This window comes from Pongo abelii, chromosome 10 (genome assembly GCF_028885655.2).
Source record: "Pongo abelii isolate AG06213 chromosome 10, NHGRI_mPonAbe1-v2.0_pri, whole genome shotgun sequence".
Classification (NCBI taxonomy): domain Eukaryota; kingdom Metazoa; phylum Chordata; class Mammalia; order Primates; family Hominidae; genus Pongo; species Pongo abelii.
The window spans coordinates 88553850-88561257 of NC_071995.2; the positions used below are offsets into that span (position 1 = coordinate 88553850).

The 7408-nt window shown below is 37.7% G+C and overlaps 1 long non-coding RNA gene across 1 annotated transcript in view; it reads left to right on the forward strand.

The window, feature by feature from the left end:
* Positions 1-6741, forward strand: part of LOC129049184 (uncharacterized) — a 30781-nt gene extending 24040 nt beyond the window's left edge. Inside the window, exons 2-3 of the long non-coding RNA XR_008512034.2 lie at positions 5053-5127; positions 6670-6741. This is a non-coding gene — a long non-coding RNA (uncharacterized LOC129049184). The remainder of the gene's footprint in view (positions 1-5052; positions 5128-6669) is intronic.
* The last annotated feature ends 667 nt before the right edge of the window (positions 6742-7408 follow it).

Below are 7408 nucleotides of genomic sequence, written 5' to 3' on the forward strand. Positions count from 1 at the left end.
AGTGAGTGATAAATGAGGAGAACACATGGACACATAGAAGGAAACAAGAGACAATGGGGCCTATCAAAGAATGGAAGGTGGAAGGAGAGAGATGATCAGAAAAAATAACTGGTGGGTACTAGGTTTAATACCTGGATGATGAAATAATCTGTACGACAAACCCGCATGATACAAGTTTACCTGTGTAACAAACTTGCACATGTACCCTTGAACTTATAATAAAGGTTAAAAAATATATACTGGACAATAGTTTTTCTGTTGAGCTAAACTAAATAATTATTTATCCAATTTCCAAAACTTAAAAAATTTTGAGTGAGGCTTTTGCTCCTAAAGTAAATAAATTCCTTGCATGTTTTCCCAATGCATTTTCTTCTTGGATTCCTTCATAGGGTTTCTGAAATTTCTTCTTAAAACACCCTACAGGTGGTAACTATAGAAGACAATGAATATTTTACTTTTAAAACAATGTTTATATTTTAGTAGTGCAGAATGAAAATTGGAGGCCCAATGAATAAAGGGTCAGTATTTAGCTCTTTTTCAGCTGAATACTTAGAATTTGGATTTTGTATCCCATTACTTCAAAAAGCCATTCTTTGGAGTTGTATTCTGTGAGATATCTGCATTTCCAGAAGGCTCTGTTCACTCTCTGAGTATTTTGTCTGGTAATGATCGGAACTGTAGTTGCCTTCAAGGGACTGAAGAACCAGAGCAAAGCTCTCCAAAGAACAATGTGCATGCACAGGCTGTGGCAGAGAATGCCGAATGTGGCACTTGCTGGAGCTGACAAATTCACTTGTGCTGCCAGGGTATGGGATGCTGCCTGTTCCCTGAGGTGGGCAGCTGACAGGCAAGCAAAGAAGCCTTTAAAGACTGGCTTAGGATATTAACATCAGGCGGTTATGGTTATGGAATTGCTAGCCTTCAGCTGCCTCAGGAACATACCAGTGTGGGGTGCGTGGTACCTTCATCAGAATGCCATTTTCTGTGATGCAACAGGAATTTAGAAACATGCGGATTGTGATACATTAATATGATTTAACTTCAGAAAAGGAATCAGTAGTAAGCTTTATGAAATAGCTTAATAAAGCTCTGTTCCTTTTCTATTATTTATTCAGCTGCTTACTTAGCTCTTTAATTATTATAGGAAGCACACATGTGCATGCACACACACACACACACACACAAAATTGAAAAAAAAAATAACAAAAAGAATTCTCCTTGAAATGGCAATTATCAAGGACAGGAAAAGATTCACTCCAGTGTAATGAAGTGAGCATAATCCTGATGTGTATTATCTTCTCTCTGCAAATACAGTGAAAACAAATGATTTATATTGTACTTGAGTACACTGTTTATTAAGATGGGAGGATGTTTTACCAGTCTGATTACTTTTTTTGCTCATTGCTGTAGTGTTATCAACTCCATGCGTGTATGTGCGTGTAACTAAAAGAGGGGCTCAATAAAATTTTCTGGTAGCCAAAGCAAAATATTTTAAGCCTTCTAAGAAAAAATAAAGAGTGCATAGGGTGGTTTCATTTAAGCTTTGCTTTTGCTAATCCTCTCTGTTTGTACATGAATTGCTGAATGCCACACCTAGAATTCCAATGAAAGGAATTTGAGGAAGAATTCAAAGCCGGTCCATCTCACGTAAGTTGTCAGTTCCTGGGGAGGTGCTTCCTTATTTTATGTTGACAGTGTTGATTTCTTGATCTATAATGATACCAAAGACATTTTTGTTATTTCTTCATACACTTCCTTTTAAAGGACATTTGTATGTTGGATTGAGGGCCCCCAGCATATATCCCAGTATATACCTCGGCTTCCTTTGGGGAACCACCCCACCTGCAGTTTGTGTTGCTTTTACAGAATGGTAAATCCAGATGTAAATAACTTAGCTCCTTTGGAAGTCCAAAGGCCAAAATTCTTTCTCCATCTGCCTGGTACAACTAGGAGAAGGAAAATGATTTACCTTTGCTCAGCTGGAAACTTTCTTCAAGAACTGTGAATGCAGAGCAAGTGACACTGGGGCATAAAATGTCTGAAATATACTTATCTTAATGGCCATGTATGAGCCAGATGATTCTTGTTATGTGATAGTTTATGTGCTTTGTGTTGTCTGGCCTCCCAAAGCTGTCTAGCTCCCATCTACTCCCACATCTAATATTCACCAATTCTATGAAAATTTCAGTTGTCAGCCTCCATTCCAATATATCCCCTCAAATTAGCCAGTGGTTTTGTGATAACTGCACATAATGTAAAGATGAAGACTGAGGATTGGAGGTCAAAAGATGTAGAAGCCTAGGCCCAGCCCTGATAGATTAAGTCTATAACTTTGGGTAAGTCACTTAACCTCTGTTGGTCTCAGTCCTTTTATTGGTAATTGAAGGGATCAAGCCAGAGAAAGTTCTATTCCAGCTGCTTGATTCTAAGGGTCTTTGGGCTACTGGCCAAATTTGTCTTGATTTTCATCCAGAGAAGAATGCTAGTGTCAAGCTGATTGTGGAATAGAGTAATCAGAGATGAAACAGTGCCTCAAATGTTGTAAGTAACTGTGGAGGACATCTAGTATTATTGTTGCCCTTATTCTGATAAGAACAACAGGATTTTCCTTTGGTAAATCACCAGCCCCCAATCTTGGCACATGTTCTTCAAGAGGGTCTGAAGCCATTCGGTGTCAAAGGGATGATGGACCTGGTAAATGACAGAATCATAACCTTCAGCTACAGTAATTGTTTTGAGAGCACATGGGACCTAAGCGAGGCCACAGTTGCAGAAAGTATCAAGGAAAAAGAACACTCTTGAGGGTATTACTAAACTGGCCAGATAGCACCCCTGGGCTGCTAAGTCATTTTGCAGATGCATGGCCTGCCATGTGGAAAGCACAACCAAAGAAGAGGAGACATGTTTGAAATGCTGAATCCAGTCAGTCAAAGTCAAACCTGAGCCTATAAGTGGCTTCTACCTGCCTGCCCCCCAGCGCCCATCCAGAGTACGGCTGACTTTCAGTCTTTTGCAGTCAAAATTGTCCTGATTAATCCAGCATTCAATGTATCTTTTCAATACATCACTTGCTTGAAAGCTTCGAAGGCAAATCTAAGACTCAAGGATCTTCTCCAAGTGGGGAAAGAGAGATTGTTTAAATAGAGTGCTGAATTATGTGGGCAGATGAGAAGTGCAGAAAACAATTTCTCATGGATTGTAGCGATGACTATGAACCAATAAGGTACTACATTCCATGCCCTCCCCTCAAAGGAAAAAGTAATCTATATGGGAATTTTTTTTAACATTCTTGAAGGTATATTAAAGTCATAAAGGCTGTGAAGGCATGTTTTGGTCCAATGGAATGGCTCCGTTGCAACTTTGTGTATCTGGATTTGTTTTCCCTGTGTATATTCCTAGCTATGAATAGAACAACCAATATACACAGCTTATTACCCACCACTTCACTGCTTCTAGTGCTGCAAAAAAGTCACCTATCTCTTTCCTCATTTCTCTTGCCTCTATGACATGACACTTGGCTCTTTTATCCAATATTTAGACATAAAACATCTCTCAATAGTATGCAGACTAACATATCTGTTTGTTTTTCCAAGTAATTGAGGGTCAGTGCTTTTCTGGTTAGTTTCTTTTGAAGACCAATTTTTAAAAAAATATATGCTGGCATCTTTTCATATCTGTATTTCAGATAATGCAGTAGAACAAGCACCTGATTACTATATGCAAATGAGAATAGGGTTTTCTTTTTAACCATAAACGAATTTATAAAAATTAAGCCCACCAATCCAAGCAAAATAATGATGATGATGATAATGATAGCAAGTTTTTGTTGCAACAGACACGAATGATAACTTTCTAACTTTTTAGGACTGTTGCATAGATATCAGTTGAAAGATGTGGGTGATTGCAGGCAGATAAGCTGTAACTCCACTGTATTCTTTCCCACTGATCTGAACACAATAGATAGAGTTATCACATCTAGTTAGAGATCTGTTACTCTAGGTAGCTAGCTCTGAATCTTTTCACCTGAGTATAAATGCTGTCAGAGGGCAATATCATGGTAAGTGACAGACTAAAGATATATAATATGCTTTGCAGCATTTCATTCATAAAAGAAAAAACAAGAACATTACTTTTTAAATTGGAGAGAGAGGAGAAGTTGGAGGAGAAGAGGGATGAAATCTAAATGGCAATGTAGTAATCAAAAACTTAAGATGCACATGAAATTACATATACTCTATTTTTTGACAAAATTAGTACATATTCATTGTCTAATGTTTAGAAGATGAAATCAAGTCAGAAGAAGAAAAAAAATTATTAATTTGTAATTTTCCCAGACATAAAGTCTAAATATACCCTAATCCACGACCAGTGTTTTCAAGCGTTACCATGATCCCCAGTAAGAAATACCCTTTACCTTGTAATGTCATACATACACACTTGTTCATATATGTACAATTAAAACAAAATTTCACAAAGTAGTATTTACTTATCCTTACTGTAAGTGATATACTGTGTCATCCTCTGCCTTTCTCTTCTTTTCTCTTCTCTGATTTCATTTAGAAAAGAAAATTACCTATTTATTATGCTGCACAATTTAAAATCACTGGGAAAATTCCTGTGGAATGATAGTAGGTCATTTCTTTGGAAACTCTTGTATATAATTATGTTTATGTAGGTATTTCTACTTTCTCATAAGGCAGCATTATTAAAATGGAAGTATTGCCATTTACATCATGTATTATATAACCATTGGTTTAGTCTAGATTGTGCAGAAGTTATAAACAACCGAAATCTCTGTGATTTAACATAACATGGACTTATTCTTGCTTATGCTACATATCCATCATGGCTCCCCAGTTGGACTCTGATCTTAAGAAATCCAGGTGGGTGGAATGACTACTCTGTTCATATCAGTTAGTATACACTAAATTATGCTACAGTAATAATCACCCTCAAAATCTCAGTAATTTACAGCAAACCAGTTTATTTCTTGTTCACATTAATGTCTTATTTTAGCCAACTATAATCTGCTTCATCTTGTCTTCATTCCAGGGCCCAATCTAAAGGAGCACCTTGAATCTGCGCATGCTAATATCCTGGAAGAAAAAGAAAGAACAGCTGAACGAAGTAGGTCATCTTAAAGCTATTTCTCAGAAGGGGCACACATCACTTCCACTCACATTTCACTGATACAAGGCTATTGTTCAGCTCAAGCTTGATGTCATTAGGGAGGACTTCTAATCCTCTAATAAGAAGGGGACTTTAAGGAGGGACTGTGTAAGAGACAGACAATTATTTTCACAATAATACGATTTACCATGGTTTTATGTGTTGCTGGTTGCCGTGACAGAGAAAAGAGAGCTATCACAATGACACATACTTATCCTGTAAGTGGCACTTTATTTCAATCTTCTACTTATCGGCTAAAATAAGTCCAATGCTCCAATCCAAGAATAAGAAGACCAGAAAGTACACTATCCTGGTCTGGAAGTGGCAGAGAATGTGAAACCTTTGGCAACCGGCACTAATTAAATAGATAAAATGTTCTTCATCTTGGCAAGCTGCCTCCTGGTTGTCCATTTGGAAAGTGTAAGCTTCAAATGATAGAGCTGAAACTCATGTATACAAACAAAGAGTTTTCAAAACAGAAGTTAGAATGCAATCTGTTCTGTTGGAATTGAATATCTTCTATGTGACAGAACCATGTCTCCTTTAGCACTAGAAAATCTAAATCAGAGACTCATAGAATCTTGAGTGCAGAATAGAAATGCACGGTTCCTTGTTCAAAATACAAAGCGTTTTTCTTTCTTCCTAGGTCTCTTCCTTGGCCTGTCATTGTGTTTTTTACATGCTCTAGTATCACCCTTCCTGGAGCACAGGGATATTTGCATAGCAGACATAGACTGTCACACACATCTTGTCTTATAATTTGCTGTTCAGGACATGAATATCTGACCTCAACCCTTTCTAACACCCCACAAAGGCAAAGACTCGCAGCAGTTGCTAGAGTGATGTGTGGAAGTGGATTATTCAAAGCCTATTCCAGGAAGGTGGAAGGGACTGGAATGCCAAACTGTGTGTAGTCAAGGCTCCAAGCCCATCATGTTCCATTGTCTCATTGGATTTCACTTACAAAACACAAATTCAACAGAAAATTATTATTAGGAATTTCAAGATGGTGACCACAAAGTATTAAACTCCAAGTGCAGAGATTCTTTCTAGTTCTAGGCCATGTGTGGCTGCACTGGTTGCATGCCCATGACTCTGGTCCTGGGTGGAAGAGTCAGAAAAGGCCAAGTATATTTAATATCCAAGTCCACCCAGGAATCCTCCTACACTTGTTCTGCAGTTGTATAAAATGATGTCTCATGTTTCCAAAATTAAGGATAAACTATGATAGTAAAGGTGGAAATGTCATGCTTCAGGCACCGTCAAGTTGAATATTGGTTCCGGGGTAGGGCCCCATGGGGACCTTTGGCTTTGATGAGTGATCTGAGCTGGAGTTCCAGTGACAGTGAATATGTTGCCTTGGCCAAATCCCGCTCTGAGCATGAGCATCTTCATCTATAATGTGTAGGCTAACGATAACTGCCTTAGTCTGCTCAGGCTGCTATAACAAAATATCCCAGACTGTGTGGCTTAAACAATGGAAATTTTTGTTTCTTACAGTTCGGAAGTCCGAGATCAAATGCTGGCAAGGTAGGTTTTATTATGAGGCCTCTCGTCTTGGCTTGTTGGTGGCTCTTATCTTACTGTATCTTCAAATGGTGGGGGGAGGGCAGAGGGAGAGAAGGAGGGGGAGAGAGAAACTCTTTGGTGTCTTTTCTTATAAAAGCACTAATTCCATCAGACCAGGGTCCCACCATCATAACATCATCTAATCCTAATTGATTTCCCAAAGCCCCATTTCCAAATACTATCATGTTGGGGTTGAGGGCTTGAACACATGAATTTTGGGTGGACACAAACATTGAGTCCATAAAAATAACTATTGGTTATTATCATCTTGGTAATCATTCCGGATATCATATTTAAAGTATCTGGAATTCAGTCAGGCTGGCACATTATGAATAAGAAATGGTGCCTAATTTCTGTGGTACTCAGAATCAATATGCAATAACCAATTGAGATGTAGCAAGTTTTATTTTATAAACAAAGTAGGTGGCTAGAGAGGATTTGTTATTTTCTTTATCAAATTTTTTAATTTTTCTAAATGACATAGTTACATTTTTTAAAATTTAATATTGACATAATCAACAAGATATTGATAAATATATCTGTATTATAAAGCATAACATTAAGATGGACACCTTTGAACCCTCCGAAAATTTAAGAATTAGCATATCTTACATATTTCATGTTCTCACTTTTATGTGGAAGCTTAAAAAGTAGATCTCATAGAAGTATA